This window comes from Tursiops truncatus, chromosome 19 (assembly GCF_011762595.2).
Source record: "Tursiops truncatus isolate mTurTru1 chromosome 19, mTurTru1.mat.Y, whole genome shotgun sequence".
Taxonomy (NCBI): Eukaryota; Metazoa; Chordata; class Mammalia; order Artiodactyla; family Delphinidae; genus Tursiops; species Tursiops truncatus.
In genome coordinates this window covers 38,216,939-38,233,308 of record NC_047052.1, presented here as the reverse complement: position 1 = coordinate 38,233,308, position 16,370 = coordinate 38,216,939, and the positions used below count along the sequence as shown (strand labels likewise).

Here is a 16,370-nt window from a genome sequence, read left to right as displayed (position 1 = left end):
ATACAACCACAGTTCAATTATCAAAATCAGGAAATAACCACTGATTTGGTACTGTAATCCAATCTATGGATCTTATTCAAATTTCACCATAAGTCGCTGTATTTACCCTGTGGGAACCTACTTTACATGGGCAACTTGACTGGTGTTTTGGGAGAAGTTCCAAGGAGATGGAAAAAAATCCATTCCTATATTCATCTATCCATCCAACCAACATTTACTGACCCCTTGCCATGTGCCAGGGACTCTGTGTATGTGTGTGTGTGGCGGGGGGTGGCCAGAAAGGATTCCTACATAGACACTGTCCTTAAAATGACTTTTTAAACTAAGAATCAAAATATCATGAGTAAAATAATACCTCAGCGTTCTCCATCACAATGTAGCCTGAACAGCACAGGGGTACCTCATTATGACATTCTGCCAAGACGACCTGGCAAGCAGAGCAGCAAACACTGATGTCCTAGTGAGAAGGCACTTACATGCCAACGGTAGGAGGTAAACTTAGAAGTATTCAGGGCGCTGCCACATTGGCAAGGTTTTCAGAGGTCCCACTGGTCTGGGACGGGCCAGACATACCTTCTAAGGTAAAGCACACGTAGCAGAAATGTCGAGTCATCTACTACCAAGAAAGAAACACAGTGCTAGGTGCACCCACCTCCTGGGACTTTAGGAGCTGCCCACTTGGTAATATTTCTCCAACCCACTTATCAGAGTTCTGAGGGAGCCCAGAGCCAGAGAAGGCTCAATAACAATCTGCTTTTCCACTAAGGTTTACCATCTGGCAGAACTGATGGCGACAGACTCCGTACCCACTACGATGGATAAGGATGCCTCATCGCGGCTCTGGCAGGCCCCATGAGGAGAGTCACAGTGTAGACCTTTAGCATTCTGGAGTAAGGCTATTCCTTCTACTGCAGAGAAATACTCACAGCTTGAAAACCAGCTTGTGGTGTGCGTGCGACTGGGTCCTGGTAGAGACTTAGTGCCTACCCCTAGGAGAGTAGTGACTGATATTGGAACTGACCATAGTGAGCTGGGCATTGTCAGGCCCATCGAGCCACAGACCGAGAAGGCACAACTGCAATCCATCATGCAAGATGATGCATTTGGGATCAGGCCCAAGGAAGTCCAAGGGGAACATACATACAAGTTACGTGAACAGGGGGCCTAGACCCCCCATGATCATTTATCCTGATGCAGTGACACTTCCCCCTCAGCTCACGCTGTGGCCTGCTATGATCTGAATGTTTGTGTTCCCCCCAAATTCATACATTGAAATCCTACCCCCTAAAGGTGATGGTAATTTGCAGGTGGGGCCTTAGGCAGGTGATTAAATCATGAGGGTGGAGCCCTCTACCACGGGATTAGTGCTCTTTTTATAAAAGAGACACCCCTCCCAGCCCTTTCCACCATGTGACAACACAGGGAGAAGTTGGCAGTCTGCAACCCTGAAGAGGGCCGTAACCAGGCACTGAATCCACTGGTGTCATGATCCTGGACTCCCCAACCTCCAGAACCATGAGAAATAAATGTTTGTTGTTTATAAGCCACCCAGTTCAGTTCAGCAGCCTGAAAGGACTAAAATATGGCCTTAAGGGCATATGACAGGGGAGCGGGAGAGGTGTCCCCATGCCCAGCGGAACTAAGAGTAACTGCTGCCCCCAGGGCTGGAACAAGGGTGGCACTCATCTTGGGTGAAAAATTCATCAGTAATCAAGATAAATAATATGTTAATATAATATTTAAAAAGTCAAAAATAATGCAAAAAAATCCATGATGAGCAAAATATCAAAGTCTTAAGTAAAGACAGGATCAGTAACAGTGCTCCGCTGAGCCACACTGGAGCCTGAGGCAAAAGGAAAATCAGTGACACTGATCTGTGGAAATGGGCACGAGTGCACCAGTCTTTGGACTTATGCAAAGGCCCCCTAGAAAGCATCTTCTGCAGAGGAGGCATTCATCAACTAGGTAGACAAGATAATTCGTCCTATGGATTCAGCATTAGCAACCTCATGCTTGGGCAATAAATAGTTCCATGAATGGTGTGGCCATGGTGGCAAAGATCGGGCTATGCATGGGCCTAACGTCATGAATTCTCTCTTATTAAGGATGATCTGGCTACTGCCACTGCTGAATGCCTTACCTGCCATCAACATAGACCAATATTGAGTCCTCAATATGACACCATTTCTTAAGGAGACCAGGCAGCCACTGGTGAGAAGTTAATGACATCAGAACCCTCCACCATAGAGGAGACAGTGATTAGTTCTCACCACCTACTCTAGATAAGCATTTCCTTCCCTACCATAGTGCATCTGCCAGCATAACCACCCAAGGACTTACACACGCCTGGTTTATTGGCATGGGATTCAAGCAACATTGCCTCAAGCCAAGGGATCTGTTTTGTTTCACAGCAAAGGAAGTAGACAATGGGTTCATGACAAGTTTCATCCAGAAGCAGCTGGCCTAATAGAACATCAGAATGACCTATTTCAGGGCTGTGTGAAGGTGAAACCTTAGGGACAGTACCCTGTATAGTTGGGGTGCTATCCTCTAGACTGTAGCATGTATGCTCTACCACACATTGGTCCTATGTTTCCAACAGCTGAAACATATGGGTCTGGGAACCAAGGGATGGGAGTTAGATTGGTTCCCCTCCCCATCGCTCTCAGTGACCCACTGGAGAAATGTGTGCTTCATGTCCCCACCCTGGTTTGGGCCCTGGCAAATGAGCAGTCTCGGTTCTCGATGGGAGTGGAGGAGTGGAAGGAAGGTGGACTCTTCCACTAGGGGACATCACAAATTCCACTGAACTTAAAAACATAACTACTGCCTGGTCACCTTGAGCTTCTCATGTAAGTGAGTCAGAGCTGGGGAAAAATAGGAGTGATTCAGACAACTGGATTTCCACATGCAGAAGAGTGAGGACAGATCCTGTACCTTACACAATATACAAAATTTGACTCAAAATGGATCAATGGCTTGAACATAAGGGTTAAAACCATAAAACTCTTAGAAGAAAACATAAGGGTAAATCTTTATGACCTTGGATTTGGCAGTGAATTCAAATGCCAAAAGCATGAGCAATAAAGGAAAAGATAAACTGGACTTCATCAAAATTTTAAAATTTGAGCATTAAAGGACATTATCAAGAACTTAAAAATATAACCTATGGAAGGAAGAAAAAATTTGCAACTCATACAGTTAATAAGAGTTTAATATCCAGAATATATAAGAACTCTTACAAATCAACAACAAAGACAAACAATTCAACTGAAAAATAGGCAAAGGACTTGAATGGACATGTCTTCGAATAAGATAAACAAATGTCCAAAGCACATGAAAAGATGCTCAACATCACTAATCACGAGGGAAATGCAAATCAAACCATAATGAGATACCACTTCTCACTTGTTAGAATGGCTACCATTAAAAAAAAAAAGAGGAACAAGTGATGGCAAGGATGTGGAGACACTGGAACCCTTGTGCACTGTTGGTGGTGATGCACAACTGTGGAACTGCTATTGGAAACGAAGTACAGTGGCTCCTCAGAAAGTTAAAAATAGAATTACTGTACAATCCAGCCGTTCCATTCCCAGGTATATACCCCAAAGGATTGAAAGCAGGAACTCAAACAGATACTCGTATGCCAATGTTCTTTGCAGAATTATTCACAATAGCCAAAAGGTGGGAAAAACCCAGTATCCATCAACAGACGAATGCATAAACAAAATGTAGTACAGACACACAGTGGAATATTCAGTCATAAAAGGAATGAAGTTCTAATACCCACTACAATATGGGTGAACCTCGCAAACATTACGCTGAGTAAAATAAGCCAGTCACAAAAGGACATATATTTTCTGATTATATTTATATGAAATATCTAGAATAGGCAAATTCATAGAGACAGGACATAGGGTAGCAGTTACCAGGGATTGTGGGGAAGGGGAAATGGGGAATTGTTGCTTAATGGGTACAGAGTTTCTGTTTGGGGTGATTAAAATCTTTTAGAAATAGTGATGATTGCACAACATTGTAAATGTAATTAATGCCCCTGAATTGTACACTTTAAAATGGCAAATTTTTTTGCGGTATATATTTTACCACAATAAAAATAAAGGCTGTGATTACAGTGTGATCCTGCTTATCATAAAGAGATAGAGTTGTTGCTCTACAGGGAGCGCAGACCGGGTACATCTGGTCTCAGGGGATCCACTGGGTGTCTCGGTGAGTCTGTGTCCTGCAATAAAGGTAAATGGGCAATCACAGCAGCCATGGGCCCCAAGACAGATCAGCTGAGGACTTAGAACTCTCAGTGGTGGAGGTGTGGTCACCTCACCGGGCACACAGTTTAGACAAGCTGAAGGCTGCCAAGAGGGAGGGAAGTCTAGGATGTCTGCTGTGGAAAGGAGATAATGACTATCGGTAACAGCTCTGGGACCATCCATTTACAGTAGAGATTTTGGTTGGCCCTCGCCTTGAAGACTTGGTGACGGATTGGATTTAATGCAGGGCATGAATGGATCTGACTGGTACAAGGGATGGACTGTATTAGCCATATCTTGTGCTCTGCTCCACGTCCTCATGGCTTCAACTCTGCTCCAGCTACGGCTGTGGTGGATGGTCTTGGGCAAGCTTCAGCTTACCTGGTCCTGACTGCACCTTGCCCCAGTTGTGTTTTTGCTTTTGGCCCCGGGGTTTCCTTAATGCTGTGGCATGCGATGGCGGAAAGACCCCATTCAGCCTGCACCCCACATGTGCAGCCTGGAAGTACAGGAAATTAACATTCCCTGGGAGTTGTCAACCAATGTGGGGCAGGCAGAGATTTCTGAGAGGTCTTTTATATGTCCCCACAGGATCCAGTCCTGGTTGCCGACAGCAGTGACCAACTAGCCTTAATAATGCATCTCCCCCTTCCCTGTCATTTCCTCTGGTTCCTCATCCCTGTTCCTGGGATCCCCTTTCAAATAAGCTACCTTCCTCCAAGTCTTTTTTTTTTTCAGGTTCTGCTTTTGGGAAGGACCCAGGTAAAGACAGTGTCTCCAAATCTGACTTCCCCTGGAAAATAACTGAAGTCCATGAGTGGGATTTCTGTCTGTGTCAGGCTTAAAAGGATAAAAACATAAAGTATTTAAAATACTTGGTGTTTATCATAGAGACCAGGGTTCTGTAACTTTCAGCCAGTCTTGAAATTCCATGTGATCACCGGGTACACAAATTTATCAAATTGAGAACATATAGAAAAATTTCATCATAGCATAAATAGTGAAGACATAGGTCATTTTCAATGTACAGTTCTAAGTGAAATGCTTAGTTTGTTAGATTAAAAGCGGCTGTGTTTGAGCTCTCCCAAGTGCCAATGGTTCCTGGATTGCCTGATCTCTAGCACCCCCTAGTGGTACCTTCAATTCATGTCCTGAGCTCAGCACCGAAGTTTGACTTCAGCAAAAGCTGTTAGTGGAAATTTGTTACAGGAGAGGCTACTTTTCATTGCTTTTTCTCTAAGGAGAGATCATCAGGTGTTTGAATCTTTGGAGAATAAATGTGTTCCACCTCTTTGTTTAAAATAAAATTTCAGGCTTCCCTGGTGGCACAGTGGTTAAGAATCCTCCTGCCAATGCAGCAGACACGGGTTTGATCCCTGGCCCGGGAAGATCCCACGTGCCGCGGAGCAACTAAGCCCGGGCGCCAAAACTACTGAGCCTGCGCTCTAGAGCCCGCGAACCACAACTGCTGAAGCCCGTGTGCCTAGAGCCCGTGCTCTGCTGCAACAAGAGAAGCCACCGCAATAAGAAGCCCGCGCACCGCAACGAAGACCCAACGCAGCCAAAACAGAAAAAAAAGTCATGTTTTATGCTTTGTTTCTCCGGCAATTAATTGTTGAGTGTTCGTGTGGTCTGCAGAAGACACCAGGCCAGATCATGAGGTTTCAAGTGAAAATGCAACACCTTCCCAGGATGAACATGAGGAAGGGTGTCAGACCAGTGTCCAAACAGGTGTTTGCAAGGAGACAGATGCCGCTGTCTGCCTTAATCCCTCATCAGAATTCAGCATCCTACCTGGCTCAGGAACAGATACAGGGAGCATATGCTCTCTTTATAGTTCCCCCCACAATCGATTTCAGTGCATCTGTACACGGTGATGTGAACTATCCTAAATGTCTTATAAAATAAAAAGACACCTTTGCCTTAATCAGGGCTTAGCAGCTTTCAAGGCAGTTGAGTTAAGGCTTTAGCACACTCCAGTGGGGTTGATTCTCATACACTTCGGGTAATTCATATGCATGAGAAGACATCATCATTTTGGGTGCAGTTCTGAAAGGAAGTATTAAGGGCGAGAATTTGATTTTAAGTGATGGGAAGAAAAAAAAAGGTGTGAATTTCACTCCAGACTCTGCAGAGGATGAAAGAAGATGTTATATTTCTGTTTGAGGAGTTGCAAATCACTCCAGAATGCCCTCTGAACTTCTTCCTCAGTCCTCCTGTCTACAGAATGGCTGGGATTCACTCAGTTGTGCCACCTCTCTGATAAACAGTCTTTGAGAACAGACAATCTTAGAAAGCCCCTGAAGTCACTGCATGGACAACAAATTGTTTTGCAAAGTGACAGTACACCAGAAGATCTCGAAAAAATGTAATCAGCAGTCTTGTGGGTATGTATGTATATCTAAGTATAACCAGAATGAAAAACTGCTATTAAAAAAAACAGAAATTTTGTGCCTTCTAAAGAGAAGGGGGAGTGTAATTCATTACGGGAACAGAGTAAACCTTTATACCCGTGGCTTCCCTCCGTCTAGAAGAATGCTGGGTATGAAGCCTAAAATTTTGACGATGCTAAAGGTAAGGCCTTAGTTCAGAGCTTTGGACCCCTAACTACTGAGGCCTGGATGAGCATGTTACTGACATTGGCTATGGGAACGGGAGTCTAGGAAGAGTGTGGAAATGAGTTGAGGCTGGTCCATTGGGAAGAGAGTAGTAAGAGACCCAATAAGCTGAGGAGAGCCTGGCTGGGCCCCAGTAACTTTAAAGAATCCAGATGACTCAGTATTCCCTCTCAGGCCACTTGATGGACCATGCTGTTTCATGTAACTCTCTCTGGAGGCTGCAAGCCCTTAGTCAAAGTCTGCAGCACAGAGCAACTTGCATTAGAGATGCTTTGGGGAAGTTGGTGGGAAGCTCTGGAATTCCCTGTTCATTCAGTCCAGGGAAGCTAAGCAGGAAGAGGGCTGCTGACGCAGGAGCTGGGAAGGGAGGCTAGGAGAGGGGCCAGGAAGAGCCAGGCTCCAGGGACTTCTGCTCAGGAGAAATGGAGTTTGTTTTCACCACACCTATCAGCAGTCTCTAGGATTCAGCGCTGCTGTTCTACTGTCCGTGGATTGAGAGCTTGAGTCACTTTTATTTATTAATGGGTAACTTCCATTAAGACTGAAAGACTTGGGGAACAAACAGGCTGATAACTATTAAATAATTATTACTAACAGTAGTCATTAGTGAATACCAATTACATACTAGTCATTCTTTAGGCACTAAAGACCCAGGAGTAAATAAAACATAGTTCCTCTCCTGTGGATCTCACATTCTGGAAGGGAGAGTGTTGTATACATGAGGGGTGGTCCATGAGGGCTGTGATGAGATCAAAAGTCCATTTTATCTAGGCTGTTATTTACTAAAGGTTTGGCTTGCAGCCACCTTAATGCAATGCCTGCATCATTGGAGATTTCCAATTTGGGGAGGACCAAGGTATACAGACCGCCAACCATGGCATTCAGGGCTTAGTGTCCTTCCTGAATCCCCCAGGTGACAGCACTGCCTATAGCATTATAGCCCTAATTGCCATGTGTTTGTCTCCTTATGTCTCCTCTCTCCAGAACGTCAGGGAGCCAAGAGGGGGATCTTGTCTCCCTTGACTACTGCTCTATTCCCCAATCTGGAGGTGAGGCCAGCACTGAGAGGACCCTGAGTCCATGTTTATTGCACAGATAAACCGGCTGTGCAATAAACACAATAAACTGGCTGGGCTGACATGGAAGACCATCAAAGTTGATGGACCATTTAAGTTTGCATTGACAAGAAAGACAAATAAGAAATGTTGGCTTTAGGCATATAGTATTCTCCTCCAGACCCTCAAAAAACCCCTGCCGAACAATATCAGTGATAATCACTTGTGGTAACCAGTCTCTAAGATGGCCCTCAATGATCCTCCAGTGCTTGTATTTGTACCTTTGTGTAATCCCCTCCCATATTGACAAATGCTGGACTGCTTAAAGAATAGGATGTTGAGAAAGTGATGGGTGTGTAACTTTCAAAGCTAGATCCTAAAGATATTGTGGCTTCTGCTTTGTTTCTTGGATCATTGGCTCTGAAGGAAGCCCACTGCTTAGTTATGAGAGTGCTCAAGCTGCCCTGTGGATAGGCCCAGGTGTCAAGGAAATGAGGCCTTGGAAATGGACCCTCCTGCCCCAATCAAGCCTTCAAATGACTGCACCCTCATGAGAGACCGCAAGCTAGAACTGCCCAGATAAAGCACTCCAGAATTTTGTGAGAGATATTAGATGTTTATTGTTGTCTTAAGCCACTAAGTTTTGAAGCAATTTGTTATGCAGCAATAATAACAAATACAGTGATGTTATGCTGTTCCTTAATCCAACTATTGACACTTCCTCAGTCTTATGAAAATTTTAGAAAAGGAATTTTAGAAAATATTCTCTTTTTTAAAAGTTGCAACATAAACCCTAGTAAACAGTGTGCTTAGTTTGCAAATACCACTTTAAGAGAAGCCCTTTAACCATGCAGCTCTTTCTGACTACATTGCCTCTGAGCCCCTCCTACATGGAGATTCTGGAGCTTCCACCGCAAGAAAGGGAGGCTTAAGAAAGGAGAGGGCTGATGTTCTAGTTTATTCCCACTGCTACGCGGGACAGCCAGAACAAACGAAGGGCGTCCTGGGAGTTTACTATCCGGCTCAGCAGACAGGAAGCTGGGATCTGGCCAGCGGGAGAGCTTCCCTTTGCCCACTGTGCACCCTGCTCAGGAAGAACTATCTCAATAATAAAGGAAAGGAAGCCATTATTTAATATAAATAAAACAAAAACTCGGCCATAATTCATTTGTTTTATTTAAAATGGAATGCAAATTACTTGATGAAACTGAGCAAAAATCAGCCCGGTGAAAACAACGGGCATTGTTGGGAGCGCTTCCCATTGGTCTCAAATCCACACACGATATTCCAACCGAGCTGCACTGCTTCCCCACCGCGCGCACCCGCGGGCCATGCCCTTTGTCTGCTTGCTCTGTTTGTTGCTCTAGCGGAGCCAGCACGGCCCTTCCCCCCGGCTGCCCCGCAAAGACTGGCCCCGGGCCTTTGTTTTCGGGGAGGAGCAAGGCACTGGGTGAGCCGGCGTGCCGCCGACCTGGGCCCGCGCGAGTGCGGGCGCCGATCATCCCCGCGCGCTGAGCATCCCTGCCGCGCCCCCGCGCCCCGCTGTCTGCCGCATTATCGGAAGCCGCTTTGCTCGCATTGTGTGGGCGGTGTAATCTCTGAGGGTTCAGGAGATACTTTGAGGAGCTTACTTGGGTGGAATCTCTTGTCTTGCTCTGATCACTCTCCACTAGCTGCTGGCACCGGCAGGGCCTTCACCAAGGCGTGGGCCTGTGATCCCAGCCAACGTGGCTGTCTCCCGCCTTGGGCCGCAACAGCAAAGCGCGATGGCAACTGAGGAAGGCAATCCTACGGCGGGGATTTCGACCAAGGAGAGGCGAGGGCCTAGGACCTGGCACCTGCCTGAGCCTCGGGCAGGGGAGGGGATCCCTGGTAGAAACGACTACTGGGTACCCTCTCCGCATGCTTGAAATCCTAACTTACAGAAACTGCCAGAGATAATGTATGTTTATCTCCCCAAACCATCGCCCCAAAGTCTGCCTTATCAGGGACTGAACACTGAGGTGAATGAAGCATCATTTACCTGAGGTCCACAAGCGGATAAGCATTGATGGGAACACAGGACAAGTCTCTGCTTGCTTAACAGAAATGTGGCCCAGCAAAGGGGCCAAATGTGTGCAAAGCAGTTCCCTTTCCTCACCGGTTTCCATCCTGAAGTCAGGATTTTATTCCCACAAGGCAGTTGTTTTGCAGTGGACAGCCACACTGTGGGATGGGAGTGGGGGGAGGAGAGGAGGTAACACCCCAGAGACCCCATCTCCCAGTGCCTCTAAGCCTCAAAAGAATGCTTTGAATTCCAAAGTCCCTCTCTTCTGGGAGCTCCAAACTACCTGATTGTTTTCTACGTTGGAAGATTCCCTAACAGTCTCCTCTCTGATTTTCTCCACGTTTACTCTGTGTGTGTGTGTGTGTGTGTGTGTGTGTGTGTGTGTGTGTGTGTGTGTGTGTGTTTACCCACCTCCCAGGCTTCAAAGGCATTCAGCACCCAATGCTCAGCACCCCCACCCCCAGTACCCTCCAGGGTCTCCTCCCTTCCCTGTTGGAGCGTGTGCTGTGGGAAGAACAGAGGCTGGGAAACCAAGAGGTTTGGACCTTTGTTATGATTCTGTTACTAATGCCATAACCATGGGAAATCCCTTCCTCTCTCTTTCTTGGGGAGCCTAAAGAATCATCTAGAAACCCAGGAGCATGGATGAATTAAGGTCTTTCTAGTTAAAGACCATGACTGGAGATCCTCTGTTTTCCCCAGGGCCCAGGACTTGTCCCTCCATCAATAGTTCTGGACTCTAAGCCGGGGAGTGTGCTCTACCAGGGGCACGTGGAAATGATGGCTAAACTCAGAGGCAGGTCCTGATGGTGCTGGACCTGTGCACAGATATTTTGGGACTTTTCATAGTTCTTAAATCCTACAATGTGGACAGGTCCACTGGGTCTAGAGCTTGATCTGACATCTGAGATTTCAGAATCACCTTTTCCCCTGAGGTGGAATCTTCCTATGGGCCAAAACCATCACGCTGGAGCAAACAAACATGCTTCCAGACCCCAGCTGGGGGTCTGAGGCCAGTAAATTTATCAAGAAAAACTCCAGCCCCCATTCTCCCCCAGTGGGGCCACCATCTGAAATAGGCTATTACCAACTCTGTGCTTGAAGTCTCAACTTATCTGTTGTCATTCTCACTAATATTATTTATTCCTTCTCAAATATAGTTTATTAACTTTATTTAATACAAGGGCTCTGGGAATTTCTTCTGCAATAATAATAAAAGTTATGCAGTGCTGTGGACTGAACTGTGTGTCCCCAGGTTCATGTGTTGAAGTCCTAACCTCCAATGTGACTGTGTTTGGAGATGGGGCCCGTAAGGAGGTACTTAAGGTTAAATGAGGTCATAAGGGTGGGGCCTTGATCTGATAGGATTAGTGTCCTCATAAGAGGAGATAGTAGAGAGCTTGTTCTCTCTCCCTGCATGTACATAGAAGAGGTCATATGAGCACACAACAAGATGGCAGCTGCCTGCAAGCCAAGAAAAGAGGCCTCAGAATGAAACCTATCTTTGCCAGCACCTTGCTCTTGGACTTCTAGCCTCCAGACTGTGAGAAATAAATTTCTGTTGTTTGAGCCACTCAGTCTGTGGTATTTGCTACGGCAGCCTGAGCAGGCTAGTGTATGCAGATATATATAGAACAATCTAGATGGCATTTAAAAAAAAAATTTCTGTGCACCACACGCTAAGAACAAACAAACAAACACCAGGGGTAACTTTTCATCCACAGTATGTACTGGAGCAAAAGAACACATTCTGCCATTGAACAAAATCCCCAAAAAAGTTTAAAAAACCCAAAAAGCTCAAAGCACCATTAAAGTAAAAACTACTTGGGAGAAAGAATTTCCATCCTATGAACAATTTGAAATAAAAACTTCAGAATCATAATAGTGACTCTACCATAATTTTCTGTAATAAAATATCTATTATAACAGATATGGCAATACAATAAAAGTCCTATTGTTCCAGAAACTGTATTATAACTGAAACAGGGTAATTATAGAAATACTTGCATGAGAATTGCATGTTCAACAGAACCATTGAAAATCATTCTTCTCAGACTGAAAATAAGTCTTCTGGGTACAGAAGAACTCTTCAGTGAGATCTGAAATGGAAGACAAGGTGGATTAAAAAAAAAATCTTTTATAGCAGCATAACCTTCCAAAGCCTCCTCAGGGCCATCTGTAACATGTCTCCAAGGGCCCATCCAGCTCTGAGTTCCACACTTTTTTTGGAATACTAAAATCTAATAGTAGATTTTGAAGTAGGGCATCTCTATATTCTTTCAACAAACAGATTTTAGGGTGAATCTCAGTTATATCAAGTTCATTTTGTAAATTCTAACTTAGAATTTCTAGCTTTTTAGAACAGCTGACCCCTGGAACTTTCTGCAGAAATCTAATCGTATGTTGAAGGCATTGCTGGTACTGCCACTCCGCCTGCTTTGTGGTTTACAAAGCACTTTTCCACTCTCTTCCTCATGTAGTCTTCACAGTAATCCCAGGTTGCTGAGAGCGGGAATTCTTATCCTTATTTTATAGTTGAAGAAATTGAGATTATCCGGATGAAACCAGGGACAGGGAGATTTGTCTGGAAACAGTATTTGCACTGTAAGCACATTGTTTTTACTTAGCTTGTCTATTTATTTGATGTGGCTTTGGGGAAACCGACAAAAATGACAGAGGAGTAGGGGGCCAGAGGGCCTGCAAGCATCCCTTGTCACCACTACTGACTTCTAATGTTCCATGCCAAGGAACTTGTTACTTGAAAGTCTAGGGACCTGAAGGAGATTCACACAGTGGTGATGGTGGCTGAGGGACCCAGGGAGTGGGCCAGGAGGAAATAATAATACTAATCATGACAATGAGGAGAGCACACGCTCAACACCATGGCAAATATGTAGAGTGGTGCTAAGTAATGACTAAAGGGACAGGATAACCATCTACAAATATGTGAAGGATGTAAACAGCAAGGAAGAAGATGAATTACTTATTTAGAAGAACAATGATGAAGCCCAGGAGGAGCTCATTACCAGTCCCAAAGCCACCTTGTCCCTCAACAACCCTTTCGGAATTAAGCTCTCCCAAGACTAAAGGCAGGTGGCTGGATGGTCACCTGTATACAACAGGCTCGACGCAAGGCATGGCTGAGAGTGGTATTTTTAGCATGCTTGCAGGTGCCATGTGCATGCTGTGCATGCTTGGATAACAATCATCATAGCTGGCATTTTCTGAATAACTGGTGTTACGGATTGAATTGTGTCACCCCCAAACATATGTTCAAGTCCGAACCCCTGGTACTTATGAATACGCCCTTATCTGGAAATAGGGTCTTTGCAGATGTAGTCAAGTTAAGATGAGGTCAGTAGGGTGGGCCCTTACTCCAATATGACTGCTGTCCTATAATAAGAGGGAAATTTGGACACTCACACAGACACACAGGGAGAACATCATGTGACAGAAAACGCAGAGATGCAGCTGCAAGCCATGGAACACCAAGGACTGGTGGCCACAACCAGAGGCTAGAACAGTCAAGGAAGGATCCTCCCCTACAGGTTTCGGAGGGAGCATGCCCTGCCAACTCCTTGGACTTCTTTTTTATTTTTTTAACACATTAAAAACCATTCACTTTTATTAATTAACAATGGATTAATTGTGGATCTTCAATGATCCTCAATCAAACTTCAGATTATAAGAATTCAGAAACATTCTTGTTCCTCTGATATAATGATCTGAGAATCGTGATTTTTATGGTTTACGTAACAGAGCTAATTATTTAGTAAACAAAGATGTATATTATTGTTAGACAATAAATTTCCCTTTTGAGCCACCCAGTTTGTGGTACTTTGTTATGGGGCCCCAGCAAACTAATACACCTGGTATGTGCCAAAAAGTGTGCTGAACACTTCACAGGTGAAAGGAATGGAATGCATCCTGGGGGAAGGACTGGGAGGTGAGGAGACCTCCTTTGCCTCCAGGGCTAAGGACTCAGAAGTCCTTTCAGCCCCACATGTCCTGGACCCAGCATGTGGGGCTGAAACCTCTCCTGACCCAAAACCTTGGCTCTGTGAGTGCCTTGGGACAAATGACTGTCTGCGAGGCTAGATCAAGATCCCCAGGAATCCTTAAGCACCAGACAGACTATGGTGCTTCCTTAGAGGTCATTTCAAATAAAAAGAACACGTTTTAGTTTTGAAAATGACATCTGGTTTACTCGTATGCTCTTATTAAGAGATTGCAGGGGTTTATGTGTGTGTCCTGTGCTTGGATCATCGAGCCCTGGGTCTGGGCAGGGTTATCCTGAAAGAGCTGTGAAAGTGGGGAGCTGCCTCACTCATCCTCTGGAAAAGGGGAGGATGAGGGCGCTGGCCTCAGGGGATGCCACCTGAGTTCTGGCTCCATCTGGCTCTTTGAACAAAACCTAGCACCCTGGGAGATTGTTGGGCCTATCAGGAAGAGGGTGCATTATGAAGGCTGGGGTGGAATTGAATTTCCTGCCACTCTGGGCATATGAGGCTCACATTTGGGAATTTGGAGGTTCATTTTCATAACCTATGATGTAAACAAGAATGATCTAGATTCCTACACATTACCTCCTTTAATCTTCAGAACAATCCTGAGACAGGTACTATTATTACTGTCATTTCCCAAATGAGGAAACTGAGGCACAGAGAAGTTTCCCAAGGTCATCCAGCCAGACCTTAAGACTATAAGCATTATGAAGGCACTAGCTGGATGCTGGGTCAGTACACAGTCACCACACCAGGATGGAGACCCCACTGTGCACCTCATTCATGGGACCTCCTCCACTTTGCAGGAGGTCCAGCTGCCATTATGAGAATGTGGTTCCACGTGTTATATTTATGGGCTTTGGTGTGTGCATTTTATGACTTTATTCATATCAGAATGAAGTTCCCAAGTTGCTGATGGGTTGTATGTTTGCATGACTTCTTATAGTTAACCTTCTCTAGAGGGTCCCCACCTTGAAGTTTCTTTCCCTTCCAGCATCTTTCCTTCCCCACTATCCTCTCCTCCCCATCTCTGGGGAAGTGAGCAGGCCCAGTTCCTTAATGTGTCACCAGAGCGAGCTGCCTGCAGAGGAACAGGAGAATCTCACCCAGGCCCATCCCTGGAGACACCCCAGGGAGTTGGGCTATTCTTAACTTTGGTTAATTTTCACTCTTGAAAGTTACCCAAACTCATACAAAAGCTCCTATTCAGGAACGGATGGGGTTATTTCACTGTGGCCAGGGGAACTCTGGTTAATGCTTTAGGCCCTTTCTCACAATGGGGACAGAGGGGAAACAGAAGTGACAAAATGATGATAAAGAATACAAAGTTTCAGTTAACTAAGATAAATAAGTTCTAGAGATGTACCATACAGAATAGTATCTATAGCTAACAATACCATACTGTACACTAAAGTTTGCTAAGAGGGTAGATCTCATGTTAAGTATTCTTACCACATCCCCAAACACAAATCATAATAATAATAAAGGGGGCTGGACGAAACGTCCAGAGGCGATGTCTGTATTTATGGCCTTGATGGTGGTGATGGTTTCACGGATATAAACTCATCCCTAAACTCATCAGGTTTTGTATACATTGAATACGTATAGCTTTTTGTATGTCAGTCATACCTCAGTAAAGTGAGATATGTATCTATATATCTATAGTTCACAAACAAACATACCCAAAGTACTTACCCATTAAAAAAAAAGAAAAGTAACAAAATTGTTCTGGTAGTGTGAAAGAGGCTCACCCTCTGGATGCCCACAGCACCCGGGAAAGCAAGGCAGAGTGCTGGTTACAAGCAGGGGCTTTGAGGCAGGTGGAGCCAAGATGGAGTCTGGACCTTGACACTCACTATCTTGGTGGCCTTGGGTAGATCAATCTCTCTGCGCCTTGCTGCCTCCCTTCTCCTGTCTGTAATATGGCAGTGGCAACCATGCCTATGTTGCAGGATTGCTGTCAGGATTGAGTGAGACAGTGCAAGGTAAGCCCCCAGAAGTCTTTTTCAGATTTGAGATGGTTCCAGGCCAGATCTTGTCTGGGGGGCTCGGAGGAGATGGGGGGAAGCCTTCTCCATATGCCCCCTAAAGTAGCCCCTGGCCCTTCTGTTACCCACCACCCTCAGCCTTTGCACCCTCCCAAGAGCCTCCCCAACCTCAGCTTTGCCCCGAAACTGCACTTCCTCTTCCCTTGGAACCCCAGGAGCAAAGGTGGCGCTAGGCCTTTGCAAAGCCCCAGACCCAGATGCAGCCGGTACCCGCACTGCGGCCAGCTGGTGTTTGACTCTGCCCCGAATATCCACCGAATATTAATTCAGCGCCTTTACTTGTCAAGGCTGCCGTGCTCTCTCCCGCGCCGGAAATGGGGGGAAGGGAGGGGT

General features: G+C 45.4%; 2 long non-coding RNA genes across 2 annotated transcripts; one reads left to right on the top strand and one right to left on the bottom strand.

The window, feature by feature from the left end:
- The first annotated feature begins 429 nt into the window (after window positions 1-429).
- On the top strand, window positions 430-1,849 carry LOC141277239 (uncharacterized). The gene is made up of 3 exons (XR_012328289.1): window positions 430-681; window positions 767-890; window positions 1,423-1,849. It is a non-coding gene; the product is annotated as an uncharacterized lncRNA (long non-coding RNA).
- A 9,387-nt stretch (window positions 1,850-11,236) lies between these two features.
- LOC141277138 (uncharacterized) lies at window positions 11,237-16,365 on the bottom strand. The gene is made up of 2 exons (XR_012327938.1): window positions 15,685-16,365; window positions 11,237-12,084 (listed from the first exon to the last, which is right to left on the bottom strand). It is a non-coding gene; the product is annotated as an uncharacterized lncRNA (long non-coding RNA).
- Window positions 16,366-16,370: the final 5 nt, after the last annotated feature.